This window comes from Castanea sativa, chromosome 3 (assembly GCF_040712315.1).
Source record: "Castanea sativa cultivar Marrone di Chiusa Pesio chromosome 3, ASM4071231v1".
NCBI classification, from domain to species: domain Eukaryota; kingdom Viridiplantae; phylum Streptophyta; class Magnoliopsida; order Fagales; family Fagaceae; genus Castanea; species Castanea sativa.
The window spans coordinates 36,609,143-36,622,059 of NC_134015.1; the positions used below are offsets into that span (position 1 = coordinate 36,609,143).

At 34.4% G+C, this 12,917-nt stretch overlaps 1 pseudogene; it reads right to left on the reverse strand.

The window, feature by feature from the left end:
* Positions 1-233: 233 nt before the first annotated feature.
* Positions 234-1,161, reverse strand: LOC142628882 (exopolygalacturonase-like; annotated as a pseudogene).
* Positions 1,162-12,917: the final 11,756 nt, after the last annotated feature.

Here is a 12,917-nt window from a genome sequence, read left to right on the forward strand (position 1 = left end):
ACAAATACTATCTACAACAACACTTTAGATCACAACAGCTTTTAGTAAAAGGCTAAACTCAAACAATTCTAAAAATTACTATCCAACATTCCACAGTTTCATTTAAATAAAGAAAAAGGGAACATGATAGACTGAAGTAAATAAAATTCTACTTAGAATAAAACTCCTATAACCTATTTGCAAATAGTATTTCCTCATTTTGCATTAATTACAATAGCTTGGGAGGCATTTAGTTATTGTTTGAGGGTACAAGTAGGAGGATTTTGCTTGCCTGAAACGATGGGCTTGACATTAACACAAGTGGAAGTAGCAGATCCTCTAGCTCCCTTGTATACGAGATCAATGTCAGCAACCCCCACTTGTCGGCATGGAACACTTTTACTACAAATAAGCTTCATAGCTTCCTTTGTTGAAGAAGTGCCTCTAATGTTCTTGAAGTTAACATTGCTGATCTTAACTTTCAAGGGAGACTGAAAGCAAAAAAAACAAACAAAAACCCACATAAGAATTTGATATTAGTATATGTAATTTGTTTTTCTTTTTTTAACTTCTAACATCAAAACGAGTGTATATTTTTCTGATGTTTATAATAACCTTGTTTGAGAATTGATTGTTTGGGCAGTAGCCTTGATCAATGAGGATAGGATTGGCAATATTTTTCATGATAATATTCTTGAAATGCATATCAGAAGCACTCCCAGGAGGGGAAGAAGGCCATGTTTTGATTCTAATACCATTCTGTGTACTGCTTAAGGTGCCACCAATTACTCTGATTCCTGAAACAGGTTTTTCATTCTGGTACTTTCCAAGACTTCCAATGTTGATACCATGGCCAGGTCCATAAGTTACTTGGTTATCAGTAAGATCTTGGGCTCCATCACCAATCGAGATGCAATCGTCACCTGTTCCAATTTTGGCATTGTTGATGGTGATCTTAGATGAACGTCCGATGTGGATTCCATCGGTGTTGGTGCTATCTTCGGGTGCAATTATGGTAACATGTTAGATTTGCAAGTTCTTGCATCCTATAACGTTTATGTGGAAAAATTTGCTATCCTTCGATTGAATGTCACAGACTATTGAATTTGTGACGAAATTGAACCTTATATTATGTTCATGTTTACAAGTTGGACAAATCAAAACACCAAATATGAATGCCATAGTTTCATTTAAATATTCTCCAAAAAATATTTTCCTTTAAATATATTATAGTAAAATGCTAACGCTTCTTTGAATTACTATATTAAAAAATATCAAATATATATATCAATGAATGTGGTTGGTACTACTTCAACAATATTGTTGGGTTCTGAGACTTTAGGTTCAAGTGTATTAGAACTTCATTTTGTAATGTTGGCAAACCATGATCAAAATGTTTAGTCTTGTTTTTAGACTTGCTCAATGTATGTTTATGTGTAAAGTTAGAATCGAGTGCACTGCAGGATTTACTGTGTAAATCTGCTTGGCTCGATCGATCGAAAATTAGACTCGATCAATCGAAGCTTGTGCAGATTGTTTTTCTGCAGAATTTTCCAACTCAGCCCAAGCCCGTTTGACGTGTAGAGTTGTATGTTTTGCCCTAGGTATAAAAGGGAAAACCCTAGCTACGTTTTTATTGTTGTTGCAGTTGTTGTTTATGTTGTGTATGTGAATCTCTTGTGAGATCTAGAGGTGTTTGCCTTCACATATACTTAGGGTTATCAAGAATCAAGATTATGTCAAGAGCTTCATGATCCTTTCAGTTGCTGCATAAAGAGCTTAAAGAAATACAAGTGATGTACTTGTGGATGCTATGAATCTGAGAAAGAAGTAGTTCATGGACTTGGAGTTGTCACGTGGTCGTGGTAATAAGTTTCCTACTCGAGGTAGCAAGTTTCCTACTCGAGGTAGGAGTAGGATGTTAGTGGTTTAAGTTGCTATTGTATAAACTTCAATTCTTTCATAGTGGATCTTGTTTTACCTTGAGGATAGCTAGGTTAAATCTTCCTCAGGTTTTTTATCGGTTTGGTTTTCTTGGGTTATCATATCGTTGTATTCTTTATTTTTCGCACTTGTCAATGATATGATTTATTTGTGTTAACCTAGAACTGAATAATTTACCTAAGTTAATCACTTGGCTAAATAACTAGGTTAATCTGTTTGTGTTTAAGGGGTCAAAAAACCGTACAAGTGGTATCAGAGCAGGTTAGCTCTAGTGTTTAGATCCTTTGATCTAAGAGTTGATCCTTGACCCCTGTTGTCATGGAACACAATCACTCTCTTGTGTTCCCACCTCACTTTGATAGGAACAACTATGCCTACTGGGAAGTAAGGATGAAAGCATTCTTGAAATCCATTGATGAGAGAGTTTGGAATTCTGTTGAGTACGGATGGGAGAAGCCCACTACTCTAGTTAGTGAGTGGCAAACTTCTCAGAAAGAAGCAGTCGCTTTTAATAGCAAAGCCATGAATGCTATTTTTAATGCTGTTTCTATGGAGGAATTCAAGAGAATCTCAAATGTTGAGGTTGCTCATACTGCTTGGAATATTCTCCAAACTGTGTATGAAGGCACAAAGGCTATCAAAATTAATAAGCTACAGCAGTTAACTTCTAGATTTGAAAGTATTAGAATGTTTGATGATGAATCTTTTGATGAATTCTATGCTAAACTTAATGATATTGTTAACTTTGCTTATAATTTGGGTGAAATCTATGATCAACCTAAGATTGTTAGGAAAATACTTAGATCTTTGACTGGGGACTTTAGACCCAAAGTAACTGCCATTACTGGAAGCAAGGATTTTGATTCCATCCCTGTTGATGAACTTGTAGGATCTCTTCAGTCCTATGAGTTAGACCTACCCAAGACAAGCAAATCCGAATCAATGGCTCTTACGTCCGTTGATGACGTTGAAGGGAATGGATTTGATGACGAGCTCTCTGCTACAGAGATAGCTTATCTTGCCAAGAACTTTAGAAACTTCCTTAGGAACAATAACAGAAGGGCAATAGGTAAAAACAATGCTGAACCTAGAAATTTCAGGAGGAATGATTCCACTAAGGTGAATAATACTGAAAAACCTAAAGAAAAAGTTGGTCAAACCTCTAGTAATTCTATGGGTCAACAATGTTTTGGGTGTCAAGGGTATCGTCATGTGAAATCAGAATGTCCTACATTCTTGAGGTCTAAGGGTAAGGCTATGGTTGTAACCCTTAGTGATGATGAAATTTCTGATAATGAGTTTGGTAGTGATGAGGATGAAAACTTCATTACTTTCACAGCTACTACTGTAGTTGATAAAAGTGTTGCTGTTGAAGAGAACCCTTCTGATGGGGAACTCTCTGAGGATGCAAATTTACAAGAAGCCTATAATAAGCTTTGCAAGGTTGCTACAAAGGATGCTATAAATGTTAATTTAGGCTTAAAGAAAATTGCATCTCTTGAACTTGATAAGAAAAATTTTCTGTTGAAACTGTTTGATGCTAATGAATTGCTAAATAATGTGAAAATTGAGAACATGAAATTGCTTGATAAAGTTAAGAACTTGAAACTTGAATTATCTATTGCTAGAGAACAAACAAATAGGTCTGCTAGTTCCAAACTTGATCACATGTTGAGTGTTTAGAAGTCTCCCTCAGTCAAAACTAGTTTAGGTTTTGAAGAAAGTATCTCTGTGCCTAAAACACATTCCATAAACTTTGTTCCTTCTTTTAAGCCCCCTATGAGTGAGATTGTCAAACCAGTGGAAGTTACTCCTCCTATAAAGATTAGGGTTGATCTCAAAGAGTCTAAGCCTAAGATTCCTAACCCTCCTGAGGATAAGTTGCATGATAGACTTGTATGGGTTTGTCATTTTTGTGGAAAGTCTGGGCACATTCATCCAAACTGTTTCAAGTTTCAAGTTGCTAAAAGAGCAAATAAGCCAAAAGTATCTGTGCCTCAAGCACAAGATCCTATGATACTTATTGGTGAATTGGTAAAGGCTTTAAACCTTTATTCCAATCTTGAAGTTGCTCATCATTCTAATCAGAATAATAACTCCAATGCTAGAGTTATATCTAAAAAGTTTTGGTTGCAAAAAGGTTTAATGTAATTGAGTCTTTCTGACATGGTCCTTGTGCATCATATATCTACTCTTTGTGACCATTCTTATTTTTTTGTTTTGGTTTGGTTTTTTTTTTTCTTAGGATTTGCATTGCATAACATTCATGCATTTCATGCTAGGTTGTTTTTATTTTTCAAAAAAAAAAAAAGGTAAAGGAAAACAAATGTGTTTTGCACTATTTCTCTTGGATTTTGAAATCAAGGTTGGCCAAACCATCTTTGCATAACATGTTTATGTACTTTGTTTAGCTTGGATGAGCTTACTTTATTGCACTTTACTAGCTTGAGCTTTGAAGTGCATGTTGTGTGAAAATTGTCTATAATTTTTTATCACATGATCTTGATATTGAATTCACACGCCTTTGATTTTTGGACTTGAAATTAATGAGAAAAACATTAATAACCATCTCACCACTGTTTACTAGCCAATCACGAGCACCTTAGTGCCTATCATATGATTCTGTGCTCGAGAAAGTGTAGCACATGCACAAAAAGAACATAAGGTGTAGCCTCAGATTAATGATAAAATTGGTGTGTATATTATTGGGCTATAATAACTTCACAACCAAATAAAATTGGTGTGTACATTATCTTAACTATTTTAATAGGTTTCAAAACAAATAAAATTGGTGTGTACATTATGAGGCAAATTCAAGAAACTTACATAATTGCAAGCTTTTATTCTAGGAGATGTGGGAGTTATATGATGTAACTCTTTAAGGGATAGTCTCTTTTAAATCTATGTGATGGATTTTGTAGAAATTATGATTGATTACTATCTACTTATCACCTCACATGTATCTCAAGTTTTTTCTAGTTGCACACACTTTACAAGTTACTCTTTGCTAAACTTGGTACATGTTATTGTGTGTGATCTTGTTATGGCCATTCAAGATTGAAAGAACCTTGATTTTGATGCAAAATGTGTTTAAAGTGTTTTTGAGGAAAATTTGATTGAAAATCTTACTTTTGGATAATGAGGGTTAAATTCAAGGGTTTTTGAAAAACTTTTCATCTCATACTCATACATTTCATTTATAAAATACTATGCTTTGAGGAGTTTCTACATTAAAATGATTTGTTTTTCAAATTTTTGATTTTTTCATATTTTCGATCGATCGAGTGTGTTTTTCGACTGATCGAAATTGGGATTAAAATTTTGGTTTGAATCTGTTTGGATCGATCGATGCTTAATTGATGCTAGAACGATTGAATGTAATTTTCGATTGATCGAACCTGTTTTTCGATCAATCGAAAATCATTTAGAGAGTTTTTTAAAACATAAGCTTTTCTTGTGTTTGTCACCATTCAAACTTTTTCAAAAAGTTCTTTCTCTCTCTCTTTGATCGTTCAAGGATTCAAAGAAAATTTTTTGTTGTTTTCCCTCAAACTTTTTGCAAGGTTTTTGTCTTCTAAGGCCGGTAAGACTCTTTTGTCCCTCCTTTTTCATTTATATTCATGTTTCATGCATATTTTTAATGCATTTTTGGGAAATTTCAAACCTATGAATATTTGGGGATTTTGGTGATTTCAATCTTTTCTTTCTAAATTGATCAATGGGTTTTTGTTGTGGGATGATATAAATCTAATCTTTGTGAATTAATTTGATCAATTTGTTGATTTTGGGAAAATTGAATTTTCTAGGGCTTGAAACTACCTGAATTGGGGATTTTGTTTAATTGAACTTTAATTGATGAAATTGGCTTGTTTGTTTAATTGATTTGATAATTATATTTAGTTAACTATCTTGTGTAATGATCAATTGGTCAATTTGTTGAGTTTTTTGAAAATGGGTTTTCAAGATTTGGGGTTTTTGATATAATTCTATGCTCAAGACAATTTTGTGATTTTAAAGTGCAATTGAACTTATTCTCATTGCATTAGAGCATGCATCATGTGTTAATATTGTTCATGCATCATATAGATTGTTCTTTTATATAATATTTCTGTTCTAACTTATAGTCTGCCCTTGGGTTCTTCTTGTTTTTTTCTTTTGTCTCTTTTTTGTCTTTCCATTCTGATCTTTAGCATCATGTCTAGGAAGACTAGAGCAAATAGGAAATCCTCATCTTCTTCTGTCCCCACCTTTGATAGTGAGAGGTTCCTTAGTGAGAAAAACTTGGAAACCTATGAGAAGCTAAACATTCGTAGGAATGTCTGTGTTGAGAGGAAGGTAATTTTAGATGAATTAGATGGTGAGATTCGGAGAAATTTTGAGCGTAGGGGTTGGCTTCCTTTGTTGGATATTTCACATCCCCCTCTGGCTGCCTTGATTAGAGAGTTCTACTCAAGCATCTCTGTCCAATCCTATGATTCCAACACTCTGGTGAGAAGTTGGATACGGGGTGAAGAGTACACCATTACTCCTTCGATAGTGGCTGATGTGTTAGGATTAGTGCCCTTAAATCCTATTATATGATGCTATGTATGATATTATGTATGATTTACTATTGTATCAACAAAGTTGTTTTATTATAAACTAAAATAATGGTAACATAAATATTGAACATTATCATATAGTCCATGAGATGCATAGTATGTGATTTATGTGAAAAGTCAAAGAAGATATAGATCACAAGTTCTTTGTAAACTTAGAATTGTAGTTCGTAGTCGGTGATGAAATTGGGCATTCCATCTACAAAGACTATAACATATCAACTAAGATGATTTTTCTTGATCATGGAAATGGAGATTTCTAGTTGGTATGTTGATATGTTTTAAGAGTTAAAACATATTGAATTTGACCGCTGTGAGATTTATTATTCTCCTAACGACCGTCAAATGAATAATAAATCTCACGACTTATATTTACCTGAACTCTTAATCCTGAGAGAATAATGGACCTGATCATGACGTGTAGGTTGCTTTGATATATCAGGAGTGAGATCTAAAGTTACGATCAAAACCTCAGTATGTTGGGCAACCACATTTAGTGTTGATGGAACATATATTCTCAAGATGGAATTCATAGTCTCTTAACGGAGATACAAAATATTCCCTGGAGATACAAAATATTCCCTTGAGATAAGTTTAATGGGTTTGTTATTCAGAATGTTAGACCTAACTACTTTAGTAAATAGCGATAGGCCAAAAATGTATTGACTCCTTGTGATGAATTAATTGATTAATTAGCCAAGTTTAATTAATTAACAAAATTAACATGCAAACGTGTGGTAGCACAAACAAATCACCAATAACCTAAAGTGCAGCGGAAAAATTAATTGACACGGTGATTTGTTTACAAATGGGGAAAACCTCCAAGGCAAAAACTCCACTGGGTGATTTTAAGGTCACCACTCTCGAGATTCCACTATTATCAAAACAAGAAGTTACAAGTAAAAGAATCCCAGTACCTTCTACCAACCTACAGTTGAACCCTTACCCCAATACCTAATTGGACTTGTTTTGTAGTAACAATCTCTCCTTTTGATGCACGACTCCTAGTACGTGACTAACCAATTGCGCGAATCCTAGTACGCGACTTCAATCATCAACTTTAGAAAGATGTTGGCTACAAAGTTCTTCAGTTCATCCTCACAATGAAGAACAAGAAGATGCTTGGTTACAAAACCCTACGGTGCACAAACACAGCAGCTTCTTCACAAAAGAGATGAACTAGGGCAAATTTTGTCTTCGGTCACAAAAAGCTTTTGCAACTTGCGCTCTCTACTGTGTGTAACCATACGGCCCTTAAAATAATCATTTTATATTAGGGCTGTGAGAAAAGAAGGCCCAAAGACATCCACGGATTGGAATAAAGACAAATCTAAAATTCTGTTTTTCTTAAACCTCGACAGATAGAGGTGTCGAGATGCTGTCAAGCAGTTGTCGAGCCACGGGGCTGGAACAGCTTCTTAAGCTTGATAGATGCTAGCTGACGAGCTTTAATGACAGACACTTCTTCAGCTTGTTTCTTGGACAAACTTGCATGGCTTTAACACTTGATCTTAAAACCTTGTTCCTTAAAGTATTAAATACATCCTAGATCTACCCAAATACAAGTAAAGTGCGTTTTGTCAAAAGATTAGCCAATTACATAAAAGAATGACATATGTTCTTAACAAGTGAACCGCATATGTCCTAACAATTAGTTACAAGAGTATATATTTATGAAATTGGATTTCATAAATATATGATGAATAACTTAAAAGATTAAATCGGGTACTCAAGGATTAAGATGTAGTAATTTATAAAGTGACAGTCTACATTTATGACTTTGTGTTACTACGAATATTTTATGAAGGGGTTGCATATACAATAAAGTCTTGGGATATAATTTATTAATAAGGCCTAGAGTGCAATTATATTTATATAGTGGTATTAAATATAGTTAATGGTAACTTTGGACTTGTCAAGGGTTGACAGAAAAGCTCAAGGTCCATTGGAGTTAGTGTCTTATTGGTCCCTTTTGGTCCCACTCCAAGCCACACACTTAAGCCCAATTGGAAAGACCCCAAAAGGCCAGCCCAATTAGATAATCAGTTAAATACAAAAGGAGAAACATACATAATTTTTTAAAGGTAACAACACTATTGTGAAGTGGTGTGTATGTGTGAGTATAAGTCACTCTCTCTAATTCTCCCTTGAAAAACTGATTGAGAGACCACACTTCTTGGACGTTAGTGGAATTGGAGTGAAGATTAAAAGTGTTCCCAAGTGCTTCTGATTTTCGTTTTTGAAATTCACCACACCAAGGTACACTCTCTTGTTCTTAAATTCTGAAACTTACATAGTACATGTTAACATTTATGAATGAAGTAGATCTGTTATTTTTCCGCTACGTATGTTTTGTATGCGATACAAACATGTATTTTTCCATCATGATGCTCTTGGGGTGCCTTTAGTCCAGCATCTTGTTTATCCTTACGATGAGTCTCCACCCCTTGATGATATTATGTCATATCTTACTGGGACTTCTATCCAGTGGGGTTCTGATCCTTAGATCACTTCTCACGAGTTTACCGAGATTCATTATTTTTTTTTTCTGGATTTCTTGTCATTCCATCTGGCCTATCTCTCACCTGCACACTATTCCTTTGGAGAGATGTGCATTTTTGTATGCGCTTGTCACGGACGCTTCTATGAGTTTTTCTCATCTTTTCATTTGTTCTTTGATTGAGGTTCATAGGAGTAGTTCTACTGCTTATGGTCTGTTCTTTCCCATTCTTATTCATCGAATTTTATTACATCTAGGATTAGATGAGTTTCCGATGTCTGAGCCCGTTCATATTATAGCTCCTATAGGTGCCATCTTTCTTAGGTAGAGGGCTGCTCAAATGCGAGCTAGCTTTAAACGTCCTAGAGTAGATTCTTCCTCTGGTGCACCTCCTCCTCCTCTTTCTTCTTCAGGTGATCCGGCTACTGATGCTTATGTCTATCTAACTGTTGCTGCTGCTCCTTCACCTTCTACTTCGGATGTTTCTAGCATTCGTTGTGATTTGGACATTGTCATGACCGTTTAGGCGACTCATGGTTAGCTTTTGGTGGACGTACTTACCGAGCTTCAAGCTTTGAGAGTGGATTTGGCGAGTTTTAGGCGGTCACCTCCACCACCTCCTTTTGATGATGAGTGAATGCCCTTTGGTAATTCGTCACAAAAAGGGGGAGTACATATGGAGAGGGAATTTTGTTGATAGGGGGAGATTTAGATTGTATCTAGGTGCTTCATCATGTATTTTTTTTTTGCTCATGATGTGTTTTGTTTTATTTGAGTTGTCTATGATAGGGGGAGATACTATTATGTTTTTTATTTCCGTTTCTTGTTTCACATTGTGCTACATTGATTATTGATTTATATTTATGAGGTTATTCATGATATATGTCTTGTAGTTTATGTTTATGTGAAATCAAGAATTTATTTGTTTACTTGTATTTTCCACACATGCGTTTATGTGTTTGTTAAGTGTTACAAGAATATACAGGTTGATTCCGTCATGCTGCTGTCTACACTTGCAACTAATAGATAGTAGTTAGGTTGAATTTGTTTTTGTTGGGCAATGTTTTGTAATGGGATGTTTTTGTAACTTTGAGCACTTTTTTAGTTTGTCTTTTGTCACGGATTTCCAAAGGGGGAATTTGTTGGGTTCTAAGACTTTAGGTTCAAATGTATTAGAACTTCATTTTGTAATGTTGGCAAACCATGATCAAAAAGTTTAGTCTTGTTTTTAGATTTGCTCAAAGTATGTTTATGTATAAAGTTGGAATCGAGTGTACTGCAAGATTTATTGTGTAAATTTGCCTGGCTCGATCGAAAATTAGACTCGATTGATCGAAGCTTGTGCAGATTATTTTTCTGCAGAATTTTCCAACTCAGCCCAAGCCCATTTGACGTGTAGGGTTTTATGTTTTGCCCTAGGTATAAAAGGGAAAACCCTAGCCACGTTTTTATTGTTGTTGCAGTTGTTGTTTATGCTGTGTATGTGAATCTCTTGTGAGATCTAGAGGTGTTTGCCTTCACATATACTTAGGGTTATCAAGAATCAAGATTATGTCAAGAGCTTGATGATTGATTCAGTTGCTACATAAAAAGCTTAAAGAAATACAAGTGGTGTTCTTGTGGATGTTGTGGATCTGAGAAAGAAGTAGTCCGTGGACTCGGAGCTATCACGTGGTCGTGGTAGTAAGTTTCCTACTCGAGGTAGCAATAAGATGTTAGTGGTCTAAGTCGCTATTGTGTAAACTTCAATTCTTTCACAGTGTATCTTGTTTTACCTTGAGGATAGATAGGTTAAATCCTCTCTAGGTTTTTTACTGGTTTGCTTTTCCTAGGTTATCATATTGTTGTGTTCTTTATTTTCTGCACTTGTCAATGAAATGATTTATTTGTGTTAACCTAGATCAGAATAATTTACCTAAGTCAATCACTTGGCTAAATAACTAGGTTAATCAATTTGTGTTTAAGGGGTCAAAAAACCGTACAAATATTGTATAGAAAAGTTTATTTGATATTAAAAGAGTTTACTAGTTAAATTAGCTAGAACCCACTTTTCATGTTAATTAGGTGTAGTTAATTATGCTACACATATTTATACCTGTGTGATATCGGTATTAGGTTGTCCTCCATATGATTTAACGTCAAAGACTTGCTCAGCTCTAGTAGATGCCAACAGTAGTAGTAAGGAAATTGTTACAATGCTCAAATTCTTCCCCATTTTATTGTTCTTCATTTACCTGCTATTGCCAATTTGTTGTATGGTATGATGGTTTCCCTATTTGGTTTGAAGCTATTTATACTACAGTACCTGAGCTCATCACCATTAAAGCTATCCAACTGATATTAACTAATTTTATGCACGGTTGCTAAGAACTCTCCTGTTTACACTTCAACTTCTATACTATTATTAGCTTTCGTGCTTCCTCCTTCACTAATTAATTAATAGTTTATCGTTATAATCAAATCGTTGGTGACCAGTTAAGATTAAATCAATTTCATTGACCATGGAAGGATAACAACTTTATGATTGAATTATGCTAATAACTCTAAAGGATTATAACGTGTCTTTTTTTTGGTCCATTATTCTATAAGATAAGATTATTACCACTATATATCACCCTAACTTCTTAGCCTTAAATGGCAAGCTCTTAGCCACCTAAAATCTTTTCATTTTCTTGTTTAAGCGAATTGAATACTTCCCGTTAGAGAGGGGGGGGGGGGGGAAGTCTAAAAAAATAATCACCTCCGAAAATTGTCCAAAGTTAGTATAGGCAGCATGCCCATCTGTAGTGTAAAATAGAAAATAAAGAAAATACTATATAGGAGAGGTTGAACTCACCTTTTCAATTATTATATTTATCATTATTACTATAATTGGTGTACAGATCTTTGTTAATTATTATATACTAGCCAGTAACTAGTGCAATGCTCAAGAAAGTTAGACATAATCCTTTTTGTCTAAATAAGAAATTTGATAGTTATGATAACCAACAACCATTTATTATAATCTCAATGCCAACAATATTGTAGTTTTGCCACCTTTTGAGTATTTATAAATAAAATATTTAGGGTTTAAATTCTCTCTTCTCTATTGTAACTATCAAATTATAAACAAATGAAATCAACAAATACTTTCAATGGTCTTTCTTAGAATTAAGAAGTTTGAAATTGGAAACGTTTTTTGGTTCTTAGAGTAGAGACTAAGATTGTCCATCTATGGGTTTTTAGTATGTAGAATACAAAACGTCCGCCGATTTACCCTCCTTAATTCTCCAACCATGGAACTTGCTTGCTTTCTCCCCCTAGACTGTGACACATTACCACCATCAACCTCAACAAAATTGTCTTGTTCAAAGACAAATTTGTGATAAAGAAATCAGGTTGTGAATAATCAAGAGAAAGAGAATGAAGAAATAATGAAATTCAAATTTTAAACGGGCCTAAAAGTAGGGGTTTTAATTAATTAGCAGATGGGGATGATGATTTTGGCCTTAAAACTCATCAACCCAAAGGAGAGGGGGAATTCTCCTTTTTCATCAAGTTGTGAAACACGACACTTTTCTACTACTATTTTTGGTAGATGAACTTCCATGCAACTTTTGAAGTGTTTAATACTAATATCGATTATCAACAATGACGAACCCTAAACTATATCATTGTTCATGTACCAACCCATAATTATTCTTACTTTGGTTGATTATGACTTAGATGTTGGTTGAATTTCAACAAATATGAATTTTGAACAATAGTATGTTTCACATCAAATGAGAGGAAAAGACTTCGTTTTTTTTAATGATAGAAAATATATGCCAACATTGATTTCAATGAGACTAAAATTTTAGCTAGGTTACAAATTACATGTTAAGCTTCCTTCACAAATCATCTGTTTTATTTATTAT